Consider the following 17,411-nt stretch of genomic DNA (forward strand, 5'->3'; position numbering starts at 1 on the left):
CGTTGGAAGGGAGGAGAACCAATTAAGGCGGGGGGGGGGGTGGAACGAGCAGCTGTCTACCCTTAGCAGGAGGGTTGCTGATTAATTACCTCTCCTGCTGCTGCTGCTGCTGGCTGTCCAGCAGCAGACTGAAGGTGGCTGCTGCTGTGCGCAGGTATATAAAGGCTCAGAGCCTATTATGACACGCGCAGCCAGCGTTCCATTGCCACATTCCGTCTACTGCAGGCGGGATACCTGGATGGCTGAATGTCACTGAGAAGCTCACAGAGACCGCCATAAGCAACAGTTTAAAAGAATGCCACAGACTAATCAACCAAACTTTTTGGGTTGGTTTCTCTTTTATAGTCTGCAGGCATTAAATGAAAGAAGTCAGTGTTCCAGCAGAGGGAGACAACGTTTCAGAAAAGGCATTGTAGCAAACCAAAAAAGAAATTTTAAGCGCAGCAGAGTAACCAGCTCACATACCTGTTAGCTCAGGTGAGTTTAAAAGGCTGCTGTTGATAACAAGGGCATTTGCTAAATAGATGGTGTGTGTGCAACAATATACTGAAAGGTCAATTATATTGTGCAGCTTATCTCACCACCTGTAGTTATTTAGGTGAAAGCTCCAAAATGCTTGTGTGACACCCCAGGGGTCTGGTTGCCACAGTGATAGAGATATTACGTCTGAGAGCAGGTGGGAGGTCCTTTGGTCAGGGATCCTGTGCATGCCACACCTCCTGCCTAGTCTTGGGAGGGGAAGGACTTCCCCTATATAAACCCGGGGCTGAGGCAGGGTGAGTGAGACAAGTGGAGTAGAGACAAGAAGCAGCATAGGAAACAGCAGAGTTACAAGGAGTCAGGGGCTGGCAGCTGCAGAGCTCGCCCTGACTAAGAAGACTTCTTTCCGGACCCGGAGTCCGAGGCTGTGGGGACTAACTCCTACCCAGCAGCAGAATCCGTCAGGCAGGGGATTTCAGGTCCTCTGGCCCAGAAGCCCGAAGGCACGGTCACACGCGTGGGACCAGCACCGCCATCGTGGAGCGGAAGCCATTAGAAGGCCCCGAGTCACCGGCCATACGGGTGAGCACCACACGGTACACTCAGGGACGTGGGCTACTTACATCAGCTTCTAGCAAGGTAGCCAGAAGAGTACAGTCAGTTTGGGAGGCCTACAACTACGCCTGGCCAGGGGAGATCCCATCTGCTCAAGGACTGACCAGGCCCCGTTCGCTAGCAAGTACTCCGGGAGGGTCTATCGTTGTTACCAGTAAAGACCCTGAACTACACCGTACCGTCTCTGAGTGGTTCCTGCTACCCCCATCATCCACGTCGGCTGCCCTGAGGCCATACCCCTCCCGTTGGGGGTTATACTATCACGCTGCATAATGCTACCATCGGCCTCAGCGGTCTGCCCCGCAGCAGCAGCTCCCTGGCTGCACTCAACGGGTGGCGTAGTCATCAACTATTTACTACTAATAGACTGCCGTCTAGTTTGACTCCCTGGGCACGGACCGGGTCACCGCCACGAGACTACAACCCTCCACTGATCCGGCTCCGGGTAAGCTCCCGCGTGCGCAACGCAGCGCGACACAGGCCCAGGGGCGCGTCAACTTTGGCGTAGTCGGCAGGATTTCGTGCCCGCAACCACCGGGTACTGCGTGCCTGAAAAGCAAAGACTGTTCAAACTTACCAGTGGTGAAGATTCCCGCTATCCGTGGAGGTTTCCCGCCATCCGGCGCCATCTTCTACCTTCTTCCCGCCATCCGCGAAGTTTTCCCGCCATCCGGCGCCATCTTGAACCTTCTTCCCGCCATCCGTGGAGTTTTCCCGCCATTGGACGCCATCTTGAGGACGCCGCGCGGGAAGAAGAGGGGCGTGGACTCCGAAAGCGCGCGAGAACTGAAGCCCCGCCTCACGTCCGGACGTTGCGTAAGGTCCTGGAAGGAGCCCAGCAGACGCCGACGTCGCAGGAGCGCGACGGAAGGTCCTCAACCCTGACGATCCACTGCGGAGCCGCAGCCTACGGAAGAGGATCATCGCAAGGTAGGCCACGGTCCACTAAGGGGGAGGAAGATGTCGGATACGGAGGAGAGCTTCACTGCCTCAACCCCCGCCAGCGCTACCGCTGCTGCAGTTATGCCCTTCACCATGCCCTATATCCCGGGAGCAGCTTGGCTACCCCAGTACTCAGGGGAGTCACATACCCTGCATGACTTTAGAGAAAAGCTGGATAGCCTCTTCCAGGTGTACCCCCTCACAGAAGAGCAAAAAGTGAGCATCCTGGTGGCCCAACTAACCAGGGCAGCCAAAAGGGAAGTAAAATCCTGGCCACCTGGGAGGAAGACTGTCGCAGGGATACTAACCCGGCTGAAGGACACCTTTGATACCCGCACCTCAGCCGAGATTAAGCTTAGATTCTACGGGTGCAAGCAGCGAGCGCATGAGAGTATAAGGGACTATGCACTAAACCTACAAGAGGCCCTGAGGGCCATAAAGCAGACCGACCCCGATGGGGTGGGAAACGAGGACAGGCTGTTGACTGAACAATTTATAGAGGGTTTATATTGCAATGCCCACCGAACCCAGTTGCGGGCAATGGCCTTACAGGATCACCATCTGGACTTTGCACAGTTCAAGGACAGAGCCATCCGGGTGCTCCGAGAACCGGCACCAGGTGGCGTTGTGACCCACAGACGCCCCACTACCACTTACTACCAGGAGGCGGCGCCCTTGTCAGCAGGGCCTGTGGGAGCTGATGCGCAGGCTTTGGACAATGACCCGGCTCCAGACCTACACCATCAGGTCCAAGAGCTAGCTAAGAGCGTTGCTGCGCTAACCCGATCTGTGCAGTCTTTACAGGCTTCCACCCCAGGGAAGATCCAGCTGGCATCCGGACCGGAGGACATCCCGTGGCGTCGACCAAGGAGGACCCCACCGGCCAGAGGAAGACCCAGTGACCGATACAGTGAGGACGGACGACCCATCTGCCGCCGCTGCAATCAACCCGGACATATGGCAAGGTACTGTTCTTTAAACGGGCACAACCTGGGGTAGAGGGCCAACCCCCAGGAAAAAGATCACCAGGCCCATCGAACTGGCGCGACAGATATGTGGGAGGACGTCCAGTCTTGCCTGTGGTACTGGATGGCATTCCCATGAGTGCCCTACTGGACACCGGGTCACAGGTCACCACCATCCCGTACGTGCTCTTCAAGCAGTACTGGAATGACTCGGATATTACCCGCTACCCTGACGACGACTTGAGTATCATCGCCAGCAATGGTCAGCCCGTGCCACAGATCGGATTTAAAGAGGTGACCATCAAAATTGGTAGAGTCGAACTGGCCGCACAGGGACTGATCATTGTAGATATTGACAAACATGAGAGTCACCCAAAAATAACTCTAGGAACTAATGTAATTGAAAATTGTCTTGCAGAGGTGATTTTCCTTTTACAGCAGGTTGCCAAGAATGCCAGCTCCGGCGAGCAGCGGGTGCTCCAGAAAGAGATCCGGGCACTGATGCAACGGCAACAAGTGGAACTCTCCGGCGGTGAGATTGGTAGCGTAAGAATGTGTGACCCTTTTCCTATTGCCATGCCCCCAAAAAGTGAAATGATGATTTGGTGCCGGGCAGCTATTGGTCTGAGAGGTAGAGATTACCAGGCAATGGTAGAACCAGTTTACTCAGACAGTAGGCCCACCATTTTGACAGCACGGGGGGTGGTCAATGTACGCCATGGGAGGGTGCCCGTTCGCATAATAAATATCGGGGAGAGGGAAGTGTACCTGCCCCGGTATGCCACGCTAGCCAAATTATATACCACTAATCAAAATTCTATACAATCTGTGGAACCCTTGCCTCCATCTCACCCGGAGGAAGGTAACGGCTCTAAGAAAGACATGGAGGACTGGTGTCAGCAACTACATCTGGGTACTGACTCCACTCCCTCACACCAGAAACAAGGAGTCTATCGGGTGGTTCAAGAGTATGAGAGAGTGTTTAGTAAACACCCGTTAGACTTCGGGCGAGTCAAGGGGGTAGAACACCGCATCCCCACGGGAGATCATCCTCCCATAAAAGAGAGGTATCGACCCGTACCCCCTGCACATTACCAACACGCCAAGGGGATGCTTAGAGACATGAAGGAGGCTGGGGTAATCCGGGATAGCTGTAGCCCCTGGGCAGCCCCACTAGTTTTAGTCAAAAAGAAAGACAACACCATGAGGATGTGTGTAGATTACCGGAAAATTAACCGTATCACACACAAGGATGCGTACCCCTTACCAAGGATAGAGGAGTCATTGGCTGCTTTAAGATCTGCTAACTTCTTCTCTACCTTGGATCTCACTAGTGGGTACTGGCAGGTTCCTGTAGCAGAGGCGGACCGGGAGAAGACCGCATTCACCACCCCGATGGGACTTAGCGAGTTCACCTGCATGCCGTTCGGACTCTGCAACGCCCCAGGAACCTTCCAACGATTAATGGAGTGCTGTCTAGGCCACAGAAACTTCGAGACGGTCCTGTTGTACTTGGATGATGTCATCGTATATTCCAAGACTTATGAGGACCACCTGAAACACCTGGCGGAGGTGTTCGAAGCTCTGGCGAGTTACGGCCTAAAGGTGAAACCCTCCAAGTGTCACCTCCTGAAACCAAAGGTGCAGTACCTGGGACACGTGGTGAGCGCTGACGGAGTGGCTCCCGACCCTGATAAGATCACCGCAATTAAGGGATGGCCAAGCCCCTCCAGCGTAAAAGAAGTGCGGCAGTTCCTCGGGTTGGTAGGCTACTACCGAAGGTTTATTCCCGGTTTCACCAAAAAGGCAGCACCTATGCAGGACCTCCTGATAGGCCAGTCCCGGAAGGCCAAGAACCAGAAGCCGCCCTTCAAATGGGAGGAGCTGGAAGAAGAGTCCTTCCGCCAGCTGAAGATGGCCCTCACGGGGGACGAAATCCTGGCGTACCCGGATTATAGTCAGCCCTTTATCCTCTACACCGACGCCAGTAACATCGGGCTAGGAGCTGTACTGTCCCAGATCCAGCAGGGGAAGGAACGAGTAATCGCCTACGCCAGCCGAAAACTGCGACCCACCGAAAGGAACCCCGAGAATTACAGCTCATTTAAGTTAGAGTTCCTGGCCGTAGTATGGGCAATCACTGAGCGCTTTAAGCATTACCTCGCTTCTTCCCGGTTCACCGTGTACACGGATAACAACCCGCTGACACACCTGGACACGGCAAGACTCGGTGCCCTGGAGCAGAGGTGGATGGCCCGTCTGTCCAACTACGAGTTCACAATCAAATACCGGGCAGGGCGCTCCAATACCAACGCGGACGCCCTGTCCAGGATGCCCAACCTGCCGGACGGAGGAGAAGATCCGGAGGGACTGGAAGAAGTTGAACTCCCTGCGTTCCACCGTCATGGGACTATCCAGTATTCCCTTACCTCACTACAACTGGGCGGAAACGCAAGACAGCGACCCTGCCGTCCGACTGGTGAAGGAGATGCTGACTCGCCCGGAGGCTTGCCTTGAACCAGACGCTCCGGAGGAAGCCAAACAACTATGGGCAGAGAAGAGTCGACTGTTCCTTTACAAGGGGAAGTTGTGCCGCAGAATGGTTAACTCCCGGACGCATGAACTACTCTGGCAAGTAGTGGTGCCACGAAGAGACGCAGCCATGGTGATGGAGGCATACCACGACGGGGCTGGACACTTTGGATGGAAGAAGCTGGAGTTCCTGCTGCGCGAGCGGTTCCACTGGGTAGGCATGAGGGGAACCATCGAGAGGTGGTGCAGAGACTGTGGCCCGTGCAACCTGAGAAGGAAGGACCGCGCCAGCCAGAAGACTCCCCTGCAGTCCATCGTCACCCGGCAACCGTTGGAACTGGTAGCCTTGGATCATGTAAAACTGACCCCGAGCAGAAGTGGCTACGTCTACGCGTTAACCATCGTGGATCATTACTCCCGGTTTCTGGTTGTCATCCCCGTCAAGGACTTAACGGCTCAAACAGCAGCTAGAGCCTTCCAGCAGCACTTTTGCCGTCCACACGGGTACCCGGACCAAGTGCTGACGAACCAGGGACCTGCTTTTGAAGCGGAGGTCTTCCAGGAATTCTGCAATCTGTATGGCTGCCGGAAGATAAGGACGACACCCTACCATCCGCAAACTAATGGACTTTGTGAGAAAATGAACCAGGTGGTAATGGATCTTCTAAAAACGTTGCCCCTGGAAGAACGCAGTCTGTGGCCTGAGAAGTTGCCCGATCTGGTGGACCTATACAACCACATCCCGGTAGGTTCCACCAACTGTACCCCGGCTTACCTAATGAGGGCAAGACCTGGTAAGTTGCCTGTTGACCTGGAAATGGGAGTCCTGACACCCGAGGACACTTCACCAGAAACAGACTGGGACACAGAGAGGCAGCAGCAGTACCGGAGAGTACAGGAGAGCGTGGAGCGAAGTCTCTGTCAGGCTAGGGAAAGACAAGAGAAGACTTACAACCAGTATGCTCCCGCTGTTCCCCTGGTACCCGGAGAGCAGGTCTTGAAGAGGAAGAGACGGCTCCACAAGTTGGACGACCAGTGGGAGAAGGACCCGTACACCGTACTGCCCTCAAGCCACGAGAACCCGAAGGTCTGTACCATCAGTAAAGACGGAGGGGAAACCACAGCCATTGTATCCCGGGACCACCTGAAGAAGTGTCCCGAACAACTGAGGAACCCTGAAGAGGAACAAGAAGACCATCGACCCGCGGAAGAAAGGGAAGATATGGTTAGTACCGTGCTCGGGGACTTCCCTCGGTCTTGGACTCAAGTCAATGGTGCAGTTGTGGTACCCGTACTCACCTTCCTCCAACCACCATCCCAAGAACCTACGGAGCAACGGGTAGAGCTGGAAGAACAGCCGGTCCAGGAGGCAGAAGACTCCACACCAGCAGAACAGGAGAATCAACCCTCTGCTTATAGTGAGCCTGCCGTACCCCTAGTGAGACAAAGAGCCGGTAGACAGCCGCCCAGTTTACCCTTGACAGCTCCTACACCCTGTAGTTCAGGGCCAGACAGTCAGCTCCGTAGGTCCACTAGGGCCACTAGAGGCCAGTTACCCGCACGCTGGAGAATTTGAAGTGTATAAATTGTTTTATTTATGTTTTTTTGTGTCTTGTTGCTTGTGTATAATTTTGTGTTTCCAGTTATTTTTAGGAATCCTTGGTGGATTTACCGGGAATCCTTGTACATAGTTGGAGCGTAACCCAGGATGGACTAAAGACTGTTAAGGACTCGGGGCAGGACAGGCCCCTACCTGGTTACGTCTCCCTGTTTTGGTGAAATGGACACCTTGCTTTTCAAAACTGCACCCGGTTGCGGACACGCCGTAACCATCTTATGTGTTTTTCTTATTGTATTGTTATTGTTATACTTTGTTATGTTTTTCGAAAAAAAAAAAAAAATATGTTTAGTCCCGGAGTACTAAATTTCACTAGGGGGGAATGTGACACCCCAGGGGTCTGGTTGCCACAGTGATAGAGATATTACGTCTGAGAGCAGGTGGGAGGTCCTTTGGTCAGGGATCCTGTGCATGCTACACCTCCTGCCTAGTCTTGGGAGGGGAAGGACTTCCCCTATATAAACCCGGGGCTGAGGCAGGGTGAGTGAGACAAGTGGAGTAGAGACAAGAAGCAGCATAGGAAACAGCAGAGTTACAAGGAGTCAGGGGCTGGCAGCTGCAGAGCTCGCCCTGACTAAGAAGACTTCTTTCCGGACCCGGAGTCCGAGGCTGTGGGGACTAACTCCTACCCAGCAGCAGAATCCGTCAGGCAGGGGATTTCAGGTCCTCTGGCCCAGAAGCCCGAAGGCACGGTCACACGCGTGGGACCAGCACCGCCATCGTGGAGCGGAAGCCATTAGAAGGCCCCGAGTCACCGGCCATACGGGTGAGCACCACACGGTACACTCAGGGACGTGGGCTACTTACATCAGCTTCTAGCAAGGTAGCCAGAAGAGTACAGTCAGTTTGGGAGGCCTACAACTACGCCTGGCCAGGGGAGATCCCATCTGCTCAAGGACTGACCAGGCCCCGTTCGCTAGCAAGTACTCCAGGAGGGTCTATCGTTGTTACCAGTAAAGACCCTGAACTACACCGTACCGTCTCTGAGTGGTTCCTGCTACCCCCATCATCCACGTCGGCTGCCCTGAGGCCATACCCCTCCCGTTGGGGGTTATACTATCACGCTGCATAATCCTACCATCGGCCTCAGCGGTCTGCCCCGCAGCAGCAGCTCCCTGGCTGCACTCAACGGGTGGCGTAGTCATCAACTATTTACTACTAATAGACTGCCGTCTAGTTTGACTCCCTGGGCACGGACCGGGTCACCGCCACGAGACTACAACCCTCCACTGATCCGGCTCCGGGTAAGCTCCCGCGTGCGCAACGCAGCGCGACACAGGCCCAGGGGCGCGTCACTTGCCTAATATGTCTGTTTATCCAAAAGGAAGTATAGAGGGAGAGCTAGATAGATAGCATTGCATTACATTACATTACATGGCAATGCAATGCACAGTTGCTGAAGTTGAACCAAAATGAGCTTGTCATCTGGCTTCTGCAACTTTTAACATGAAAAATCCAATGAGGAGAAGAAAAGCAAAGCCAAAGAGTCCATCCCAAAATCCGACAAACAAGCAAAATGAACAAAAAGCATTGAATTCAATTCTTTCTGATTTTAGAAACTGCATTAAAGAAGGGGTGCACCGGTCCTGGAGATACTGCAATACCAGGTCAATGCGTGGAGTGGACAGAGCAAGCTCTTTTTCCATCTCCCTGTTCTAAAAATCCATTTAATATATGGTCCCCAGATAGGGGACGTATCAGATATTAAACTGATAAGAACAGATACTACACTTGATCTTAGCCAAAAGGCCGAGAAGCGATAACCAGAATTGGTTTCCGACTACGGTGCCACCCAAGGATTCTGAAAAGTCCATTTGTGGAGATGGCCACCTGGACTCCCGTTAAGAAGACATGCTGTCAACCTCTAGATCCCTCACATGCCTGCACTTTTCGGCTTGCTGCTGCTGCAATCCACGCGTTTTAGATCTGCATAACTCCACCTCTTTTAGCACAGTACCCTCAACCCCCGGCTGTTCCCACCCGCCTCAACACCGTTGGAAGGGAGGAGAACCAATTAAGGCGGGGGGGGGGTGGAACGAGCAGCTGTCTACCCTTAGCAGGAGGGTTGCTGATTAATTACCTCTCCTGCTGCTGCTGCTGGCTGTCCAGCAGCAGACTGAAGGTGGCTGCTGCTGTGCGCAGGTATATAAAGGCTCAGAGCCTATTATGACACGCGCAGCCAGCGTTCCATTGCCACATTCCGTCTACTGCAGGCGGGATACCTGGATGGCTGAATGTCACTGAGAAGCTCACAGAGACCGCCATAAGCAACAGTTTAAAAGAATGCCACAGACTAATCAACCAAACTTTTTGGGTTGGTTTCTCTTTTATAGTCTGCAGGCATTAAATGAAAGAAGTCAGTGTTCCAGCAGAGGGAGACAACGTTTCAGAAAAGGCATTGTAGCAAACCAAAAAAGAAATTTTAAGCGCAGCAGAGTAACCAGCTCACATACCTGTTAGCTCAGGTGAGTTTAAAAGGCTGCTGTTGATAACAAGGGCATTTGCTAAATAGATGGTGTGTGTGCAACAATATACTGAAAGGTCAATTATATTGTGCAGCTTATCTCACCACCTGTAGTTATTTAGGTGAAAGCTCCAAAATGCTTGCCTAATATGTCTGTTTATCCAAAAGGAAGTATAGAGGGAGAGCTAGATAGATAGCATTGCATTACATTACATTACATGGCAATGCAATGCACAGTTGCTGAAGTTGAACCAAAATGAGCTTGTCATCTGGCTTCTGCAACTTTTAACATGAAAAATCCAATGAGGAGAAGAAAAGCAAAGCCAAAGAGTCCATCCTAAAATCCGACAAACAAGCAAAATGAACAAAAAGCATTGAATTCAATTCTTTCTGATTTTAGAAACTGCATTAAAGAAGGGGTGCACCGGTCCTGGAGATACTGCAATACCAGGTCAATGCGTGGAGTGGACAGAGCAAGCTCTTTTTCCATCTCCCTGTTCTAAAAATCCATTTAATATATGGTCCCCAGATAGGGGACGTATCAGATATTAAACTGATAAGAACAGATACTACACTTGATCTTAGCCAAAAGGCCGAGAAGCGATAACCAGAATTGGTTTCCGACTACGGTGCCACCCAAGGATTCTGAAAAGTCCATTTGTGGAGATGGCCACCTGGACTCCCGTTAAGAAGACATGCTGTCAACCTCTAGATCCCTCACATGCCTGCACTTTTCGGCTTGCTGCTGCTGCAATCCACGCGTTTTAGATCTGCATAACTCCACCTCTTTTAGCACAGTACCCTCAACCCCCGGCTGTTCCCACCCGCCTCAACACCGTTGGAAGGGAGGAGAACCAATTAAGGCGGGGGGGGGGTGGAACGAGCAGCTGTCTACCCTTAGCAGGAGGGTTGCTGATTAATTACCTCTCCTGCTGCTGCTGCTGCTGGCTGTCCAGCAGCAGACTGAAGGTGGCTGCTGCTGTGCGCAGGTATATAAAGGCTCAGAGCCTATTATGACACGCGCAGCCAGCGTTCCATTGCCACATTCCGTCTACTGCAGGCGGGATACCTGGATGGCTGAATGTCACTGAGAAGCTCACAGAGACCGCCATAAGCAACAGTTTAAAAGAATGCCACAGACTAATCAACCAAACTTTTTGGGTTGGTTTCTCTTTTATAGTCTGCAGGCATTAAATGAAAGAAGTCAGTGTTCCAGCAGAGGGAGACAACGCTTCAGAAAAGGCATTGTAGCAAACCAAAAAAGAAATTTTAAGCGCAGCAGAGTAACCAGCTCACATACCTGTTAGCTCAGGTGAGTTTAAAAGGCTGCTGTTGATAACAAGGGCATTTGCTAAATAGATGGTGTGTGTGCAACAATATACTGAAAGGTCAATTATATTGTGCAGCTTATCTCACCACCTGTAGTTATTTAGGTGAAAGCTCCAAAATGCTTGCCTAATATGTCTGTTTATCCAAAAGGAAGTATAGAGGGAGAGCTAGATAGATAGCATTGCATTACATTACATTACATGGCAATGCAATGCACAGTTGCTGAAGTTGAACCAAAATGAGCTTGTCATCTGGCTTCTGCAACTTTTAACATGAAAAATCCAATGAGGAGAAGAAAAGCAAAGCCAAAGAGTCCATCCCAAAATCCGACAAACAAGCAAAATGAACAAAAAGCATTGAATTCAATTCTTTCTGATTTTAGAAACTGCATTAAAGAAGGGGTGCACCGGTCCTGGAGATACTGCAATACCAGGTCAATGCGTGGAGTGGACAGAGCAAGCTCTTTTTCCATCTCCCTGTTCTAAAAATCCATTTAATATATGGTCCCCAGATAGGGGACGTATCAGATATTAAACTGATAAGAACAGATACTACACTTGATCTTAGCCAAAAGGCCGAGAAGCGATAACCAGAATTGGTTTCCGACTACGGTGCCACCCAAGGATTCTGAAAAGTCCATTTGTGGAGATGGCCACCTGGACTCCCGTTAAGAAGACATGCTGTCAACCTCTAGATCCCTCACATGCCTGCACTTTTCGGCTTGCTGCTGCTGCAATCCACGCGTTTTAGATCTGCATAACTCCACCTCTTTTAGCACAGTACCCTCAACCCCCGGCTGTTCCCACCCGCCTCAACACCGTTGGAAGGGAGGAGAACCAATTAAGGCGGGGGGGGGGGTGGAACGAGCAGCTGTCTACCCTTAGCAGGAGGGTTGCTGATTAATTACCTCTCCTGCTGCTGCTGCTGCTGGCTGTCCAGCAGCAGACTGAAGGTGGCTACTGCTGTGCGCAGGTATATAAAGGCTCAGAGCCTATTATGACACGCGCAGCCAGCGTTCCATTGCCACATTCCGTCTACTGCAGGCGGGATACCTGGATGGCTGAATGTCACTGAGAAGCTCACAGAGACCGCCATAAGCAACAGTTTAAAAGAATGCCACAGACTAATCAACCAAACTTTTTGGGTTGGTTTCTCTTTTATAGTCTGCAGGCATTAAATGAAAGAAGTCAGTGTTCCAGCAGAGGGAGACAACGTTTCAGAAAAGGCATTGTAGCAAACCAAAAAAGAAATTTTAAGCGCAGCAGAGTAACCAGCTCACATACCTGTTAGCTCTGGTGAGTTTAAAAGGCTGCTGTTGATAACAAGGGCATTTGCTAAATAGATGGTGTGTGTGCAACAATATACTGAAAGGTCAATTATATTGTGCAGCTTATCTCACCACCTGTAGTTATTTAGGTGAAAGCTCCAAAATGCTTGCCTAATATGTCTGTTTATCCAAAAGGAAGTATAGAGGGAGAGCTAGATAGATAGCATTGCATTACATTACATTACATGGCAATGCAATGCACAGTTGCTGAAGTTTAACCAAAATGAGCTTGTCATCTGGCTTCTGCAACTTTTAACATGAAAAATCCAATGAGGAGAAGAAAAGCAAAGCCAAAGAGTCCATCCCAAAATCCGACAAACAAGCAAAATGAACAAAAAGCATTGAATTCAATTCTTTCTGATTTTAGAAACTGCATTAAAGAAGGGGTGCACCGGTCCTGGAGATACTGCAATACCAGGTCAATGCGTGGAGTGGACAGAGCAAGCTCTTTTTCCATCTCCCTGTTCTAAAAATCCATTTAATATATGGTCCCCAGATAGGGGACGTATCAGATATTAAACTGATAAGAACAGATACTACACTTGATCTTAGCCAAAAGGCCGAGAAGCGATAACCAGAATTGGTTTCCGACTACGGTGCCACCCAAGGATTCTGAAAAGTTCATTTGTGGAGATGGCCACCTGGACTCCCGTTAAGAAGACATGCTGTCAACCTCTAGATCCCTCACATGCCTGCACTTTTCGGCTTGCTGCTGCTGCAATCCACGCGTTTTAGATCTGCATAACTCCACCTCTTTTAGCACAGTACCCTCAACCCCCGGCTGTTCCCACCCGCCTCAACACCGTTGGAAGGGAGGAGAACCAATTAAGGCGGGGGGGGGGTGGATCGAGCAGCTGTCTACCCTTAGCAGGAGGGTTGCTGATTAATTACCTCTCCTGCTGCTGCTGCTGCTGGCTGTCCAGCAGCAGACTGAAGGTGGCTGCTGCTGTGCGCAGGTATATAAAGGCTCAGAGCCTATTATGACACGCGCAGCCAGCGTTCCATTGCCACATTCCGTCTACTGCAGGCGGGATACCTGGATGGCTGAATGTCACTGAGAAGCTCACAGAGACCGCCATAAGCAACAGTTTAAAAGAATGCCACAGACTAATCAACCAAACTTTTTGGGTTGGTTTCTCTTTTATAGTCTGCAGGCATTAAATGAAAGAAGTCAGTGTTCCAGCAGAGGGAGACAACGTTTCAGAAAAGGCATTGTAGCAAACCAAAAAAGAAATTTTAAGCGCAGCAGAGTAACCAGCTCACATACCTGTTAGCTCAGGTGAGTTTAAAAGGCTGCTGTTGATAACAAGGGCATTTGCTAAATAGATGGTGTGTGTGCAACAATATACTGAAAGGTCAATTATATTGTGCAGCTTATCTCACCACCTGTAGTTATTTAGGTGAAAGCTCCAAAATGCTTGCCTAATATGTCTGTTTATCCAAAAGGAAGTATAGAGGGAGAGCTAGATAGATAGCATTGCATTACATTACATTACATGGCAATGCAATGCACAGTTGCTGAAGTTGAACCAAAATGAGCTTGTCATCTGGCTTCTGCAACTTTTAACATGAAAAATCCAATGAGGAGAAGAAAAGCAAAGCCAAAGAGTCCATCCCAAAATCCGACAAACAAGCAAAATGAACAAAAAGCATTGAATTCAATTCTTTCTGATTTTAGAAACTGCATTAAAGAAGGGGTGCACCGGTCCTGGAGATACTGCAATACCAGGTCAATGCGTGGAGTGGACAGAGCAAGCTCTTTTTCCATCTCCCTGTTCTAAAAATCCATTTAATATATGGTCCCCAGATAGGGGACGTATCAGATATTAAACTGATAAGAACAGATACTACACTTGATCTTAGCCAAAAGGCCGAGAAGCGATAACCAGAATTGGTTTCCGACTACGGTGCCACCCAAGGATTCTGAAAAGTCCATTTGTGGAGATGGCCACCTGGACTCCCGTTAAGAAGACATGCTGTCAACCTCTAGATCCCTCACATGCCTGCACTTTTCGGCTTGCTGCTGCTGCAATCCACGCGTTTTAGATCTGCATAACTCCACCTCTTTTAGCACAGTACCCTCAACCCCCGGCTGTTCCCACCCGCCTCAACACCGTTGGAAGGGAGGAGAACCAATTAAGGCGGGGGGGGGGTGGAACGAGCAGCTGTCTACCCTTAGCAGGAGGGTTGCTGATTAATTACCTCTCCTGTTGCTGCTGCTGCTGGCTGTCCAGCAGCAGACTGAAGGTGGCTGCTGCTGTGCGCAGGTATATAAAGGCTCAGAGCCTATTATGACATGCGCAGCCAGCGTTCCATTGCCACATTCCGTCTACTGCAGGCGGGATACCTGGATGGCTGAATGTCACTGAGAAGCTCACAGAGACCGCCATAAGCAACAGTTTAAAAGAATGCCACAGACTAATCAACCAAACTTTTTGGGTTGGTTTCTCTTTTATAGTCTGCAGGCATTAAATGAAAGAAGTCAGTGTTCCAGCAGAGGGAGACAACGTTTCAGAAAAGGCATTGTAGCAAACCAAAAAAGAAATTTTAAGCGCAGCAGAGTAACCAGCTCACATACCTGTTAGCTCAGGTGAGTTTAAAAGGCTGCTGTTGATAACAAGGGCATTTGCTAAATAGATGGTGTGTGTGCAACAATATACTGAAAGGTCAATTATATTGTGCAGCTTATCTCACCACCTGTAGTTATTTAGGTGAAAGCTCCAAAATGCTTGCCTAATATGTCTGTTTATCCAAAAGGAAGTATAGAGGGAGAGCTAGATAGATAGCATTGCATTACATTACATTACATGGCAATGCAATGCACAGTTGCTGAAGTTGAACCAAAATGAGCTTGTCATCTGGCTTCTGCAACTTTTAACATGAAAAATCCAATGAGGAGAAGAAAAGCAAAGCCAAAGAGTCCATCGCAAAATCCGACAAACAAGCAAAATGAACAAAAAGCATTGAATTCAATTCTTTCTGATTTTAGAAACTGCATTATAGAAGGGGTGCACCGGTCCTGGAGATACTGCAATACCAGGTCAATGCGTGGAGTGGACAGAGCAAGCTCTTTTTCCATCTCCCTGTTCTAAAAATCCATTTAATATATGGTCCCCAGATAGGGGACGTATCAGATATTAAACTGATAAGAACAGATACTACACTTGATCTTAGCCAAAAGGCCGAGAAGCGATAACCAGAATTGGTTTCCGACTACGGTGCCACCCAAGGATTCTGAAAAGTCCATTTGTGGAGATGGCCACCTGGACTCCCGTTAAGAAGACATGCTGTCAACCTCTAGATCCCTCACATGCCTGCACTTTTCGGCTTGCTGCTGCTGCAATCCACGCGTTTTAGATCTGCATAACTCCACCTCTTTTAGCACAGTACCCTCAACCCCCGGCTGTTCCCACCCGCCTCAACACCGTTGGAAGGGAGGAGAACCAATTAAGGCGGGGGGGGGGGGTGGAACGAGCAGCTGTCTACCCTTAGCAGGAGGGTTGCTGATTAATTACCTCTCCTGCTGCTGCTGCTGCTGGCTGTCCAGCAGCAGACTGAAGGTGGCTGCTGCTGTGCGCAGGTATATAAAGGCTCAGAGCCTATTATGACACGCGCAGCCAGCGTTCCATTGCCACATTCCGTCTACTGCAGGCGGGATACCTGGATGGCTGAATGTCACTGAGAAGCTCACAGAGACCGCCATAAGCAACAGTTTAAAAGAATGCCACAGACTAATCAACCAAACTTTTTGGGTTGGTTTCTCTTTTATAGTCTGCAGGCATTAAATGAAAGAAGTCAGTGTTCCAGCAGAGGGAGACAACGTTTCAGAAAAGGCATTGTAGCAAACCAAAAAAGAAATTTTAAGCGCAGCAGAGTAACCAGCTCACATACCTGTTAGCTCAGGTGAGTTTAAAAGGCTGCTGTTGATAACAAGGGCATTTGCTAAATAGATGGTGTGTGTGCAACAATATACTGAAAGGTCAATTATATTGTGCAGCTTATCTCACCACCTGTAGTTATTTAGGTGAAAGCTCCAAAATGCTTGCCTAATATGTCTGTTTATCCAAAAGGAAGTATAGAGGGAGAGCTAGATAGATAGCATTGCATTACATTACATTACATGGCAATGCAATGCACAGTTGCTGAAGTTGAACCAAAATGAGCTTGTCATCTGGCTTCTGCAACTTTTAACATGAAAAATCCAATGAGGAGAAGAAAAGCAAAGCCAAAGAGTCCATCCCAAAATCCGACAAACAAGCAAAATGAACAAAAAGCATTGAATTCAATTCTTTCTGATTTTAGAAACTGCATTAAAGAAGGGGTGCACCGGTCCTGGAGATACTGCAATACCAGGTCAATGCGTGGAGTGGACAGAGCAAGCTCTTTTTCCATCTCCCTGTTCTAAAAATCCATTTAATATATGGTCCCCAGATAGGGGACGTATCAGATATTAAACTGATAAGAACAGATACTACACTTGATCTTAGCCAAAAGGCCGAGAAGCGATAACCAGAATTGGTTTCCGACTACGGTGCCACCCAAGGATTCTGAAAAGTCCATTTGTGGAGATGGCCACCTGGACTCCCGTTAAGAAGACATGCTGTCAACCTCTAGATCCCTCACATGCCTGCACTTTTCGGCTTGCTGCTGCTGCAATCCACGCGTTTTAGATCTGCATAACTCCACCTCTTTTAGCACAGTACCCTCAACCCCCGGCTGTTCCCACCCGCCTCAACACCGTTGGAAGGGAGGAGAACCAATTAAGGCGGGGGGGGGGGTGGAACGAGCAGCTGTCTACCCTTAGCAGGAGGGTTGCTGATTAATTACCTCTCCTGCTGCTGCTGCTGCTGGCTGTCCAGCAGCAGACTGAAGGTGGCTGCTGCTGTGCGCAGGTATATAAAGGCTCAGAGCCTATTATGACACGCGCAGCCAGCGTTCCATTGCCACATTCCGTCTACTGCAGGCGGGATACCTGGATGGCTGAATGTCACTGAGAAGCTCACAGAGACCGCCATAAGCAACAGTTTAAAAGAATGCCACAGACTAATCAACCAAACTTTTTGGGTTGGTTTCTCTTTTATAGTCTGCAGGCATTAAATGAAAGAAGTCAGTGTTCCAGCAGAGGGAGACAACGTTTCA

At 49.9% G+C, this 17,411-nt stretch overlaps 7 non-coding genes across 7 annotated transcripts; all 7 read right to left on the bottom strand.

Annotated features, from left to right (window-relative positions):
• Positions 1 to 8,722: 8,722 nt before the first annotated feature.
• On the bottom strand, positions 8,723 to 8,913 carry LOC141218718 (U2 spliceosomal RNA). Its single transcript, XR_012287410.1, has one exon. It is a non-coding gene; the product is annotated as a U2 spliceosomal RNA (small nuclear RNA).
• A 1,117-nt stretch (positions 8,914 to 10,030) lies between these two features.
• LOC141218719 (U2 spliceosomal RNA) lies at positions 10,031 to 10,221 on the bottom strand. Its single transcript, XR_012287411.1, has one exon. It is a non-coding gene; the product is annotated as a U2 spliceosomal RNA (small nuclear RNA).
• Positions 10,222 to 11,341: 1,120 nt separating this feature from the next.
• Positions 11,342 to 11,532, bottom strand: LOC141218720 (U2 spliceosomal RNA). The gene has a single exon (XR_012287412.1). It is a non-coding gene; the product is annotated as a U2 spliceosomal RNA (small nuclear RNA).
• A 1,121-nt stretch (positions 11,533 to 12,653) lies between these two features.
• LOC141218721 (U2 spliceosomal RNA) lies at positions 12,654 to 12,844 on the bottom strand. The gene has a single exon (XR_012287413.1). It is a non-coding gene; the product is annotated as a U2 spliceosomal RNA (small nuclear RNA).
• A 1,120-nt stretch (positions 12,845 to 13,964) lies between these two features.
• On the bottom strand, positions 13,965 to 14,155 carry LOC141218722 (U2 spliceosomal RNA). The gene has a single exon (XR_012287414.1). It is a non-coding gene; the product is annotated as a U2 spliceosomal RNA (small nuclear RNA).
• A 1,120-nt stretch (positions 14,156 to 15,275) lies between these two features.
• On the bottom strand, positions 15,276 to 15,466 carry LOC141218723 (U2 spliceosomal RNA). The gene has a single exon (XR_012287415.1). It is a non-coding gene; the product is annotated as a U2 spliceosomal RNA (small nuclear RNA).
• A 1,122-nt stretch (positions 15,467 to 16,588) lies between these two features.
• LOC141218724 (U2 spliceosomal RNA) lies at positions 16,589 to 16,779 on the bottom strand. Its single transcript, XR_012287416.1, has one exon. It is a non-coding gene; the product is annotated as a U2 spliceosomal RNA (small nuclear RNA).
• Between the last annotated feature and the right edge of the window lie 632 nt (positions 16,780 to 17,411).

The sequence above is a fragment of the Phyllobates terribilis genome, unplaced genomic scaffold (genome assembly GCF_046119375.1).
Source record: "Phyllobates terribilis strain yellow unplaced genomic scaffold, ASM4611937v1 Scaffold_249__1_contigs__length_2872098, whole genome shotgun sequence".
NCBI classification, from domain to species: domain Eukaryota; kingdom Metazoa; phylum Chordata; class Amphibia; order Anura; family Dendrobatidae; genus Phyllobates; species Phyllobates terribilis.